At 40.5% G+C, this 1,893-nt stretch overlaps 1 pseudogene; it reads right to left on the bottom strand.

Moving 5' to 3' along the window:
• Window positions 1–1,079: 1,079 nt before the first annotated feature.
• Window positions 1,080–1,222, bottom strand: LOC145354120 (U2 spliceosomal RNA; annotated as a pseudogene).
• Window positions 1,223–1,893: the final 671 nt, after the last annotated feature.

Below are 1,893 nucleotides of genomic sequence, written 5' to 3'. Positions count from 1 at the left end.
TCAATTTTGGGTGGGATTTTATGGCCTCACTCACCCCAAAAGCATAAAATCTCTCCCGAGATCAATTGACCTTTCATGTTCCACCCCTCACCCCACTCCAATTCCTGTGGCGGGCGGGGCAGTAAAATTCCAGCCTTTGGCTTTCTAGCATTATCAATTATGATGGTTTGAAGACTCTCCTCACACCTCAGGGTTACTATGTTATTTATTTAAAAAATGAAGTGCAATTTGTTGGTGAGTTTTTCTTTCAGGGTGATGATGGAATGCATCAACAACTCCTGGGTGTAAAAGTAGTGACGGAAAAATCCCTTCATAAATATTACTTGATGTTTATAAATGACCTCATGACCCAAAAGAACATTCCTGCTCTGAGTAAATCGCGGTTTCTAAAAATGAATTGTGTTGATGGCGAGACATTGTCTGTAAATTGCTAGGCAACGGACATGTACTTAGTGGTGGGGAGAAAGCCAAAGAACTGCAGCTGCTGGATACCAGGAACAAAAGAAGAGAGCACTTGAAGCACTCAGCAGGTCAGCCCATATCTGTGGAGAGCACTGACACATTAATGGTCCTGGTGTAGACCTTTCATTGGAACTGGTGGATATCACTAGATAAACAACACTGAAAAAGCACAAAACAAAGGGGAGAGAAAGTAACAAAAACTCACAAATGAGGTAATGCCGGAAAGTAACAAAAACAAGCGCAACAAAATTTATTGGATCATATTAACTGAGGCAAAAAGAAGCTATAATGAGAAAAATTACATTCATTTATAAGACTCAGAGAATGTGAATAGCTGCAATGTAGACAATAAGACAAATGGAATAGCCAGAAGCTAGAAATGCAAATTAAGCTCCAGCAACACTGCAACCTAATTAAACAAAAAGAGAAAATCAATGCTTAAGGTATTTTTAATTTTTTAAATTCCAATTCAATCCAATCAAGTCCAATTCAGAGTCTCAACAAGTTGAGACATTCCAGATCCGAGCTGACAAGACAGGGCTCTCACCTCCTGTCCCGGGCTTGATCTACATGTTCCAAGCTGATTGGAGGAGGCATAGCTCCTCCTCCAAGACTTGATCTCATTTGCATCTTAGCCAAAAAGCCAAGATGCAACTTTTAAAAATTGCTCTAAATGAAGCTGAAATGTAACCTAATGACTTCAACCAAGCACAGCGTGTCGATACTACACTTGATCTTAGCCAAAAGGCCGAAAAGTGGTCGATGCTTAAGGTATAGGTTACTTGTTAACAAATGCTGTGGAGGTGGGTCCACATTCCAAACACCAAACTGCCCCTCCTTTCAATCACCACATCTCATCAAAGAGGAAGTGGGAGTTATAGGAAGGGTCTGTAACTACTACCTGACATGTTCACTTCACAGATGCTGATTAACTTGCTGAGTGTTCCCAACAGCCTCAGCTTTGATATAGCTAGTGGTGCAGAGGTGGCACCCTCCTCAGGCCGTGGTGGAGATCTTGTTAATTTGAGCAGTGTGTCTGATGCTGGCAGTTGTTGGTCTGATTGTTCTGGAGCAACACTGCAACATTTAATAAGTTCTAAGTTATATTTGATTGTGCGTGCTGATATATTAGCATTGTACCATATACATTTTTGCATTCATATATAACCTAAAGCATACTTTGGATATTTTCTTTTGCACCTTGGTTCATTTAAAGATCTGCTGAAAGGCTCAGATACAGCAGATGGGATGGGAGGAGATGCATAAGGATGGGTGAATGGCCTGTTTCAGTTCAACATATTCTAAGTTTAAGTTTATTTATTAATGTTGCAAGTAGGCTAACATTAACATTAGCAATGAAGTTATGCAAAAATCCCCTAGTCGCCACACTTCGGTGCCTGTTCAGGTACACTGAGGGAGAATTTAACATGG

The sequence above is a fragment of the Carcharhinus amblyrhynchos genome, chromosome 16 (assembly GCF_965287045.1).
Source record: "Carcharhinus amblyrhynchos chromosome 16, sCarAmb.v2.hapA, whole genome shotgun sequence".
NCBI classification, from domain to species: Eukaryota; Metazoa; Chordata; class Chondrichthyes; order Carcharhiniformes; family Carcharhinidae; genus Carcharhinus; species Carcharhinus amblyrhynchos.
Note: the sequence above shows the minus strand (reverse complement) of the source record. Positions and strands in the feature narration are given on the sequence as shown.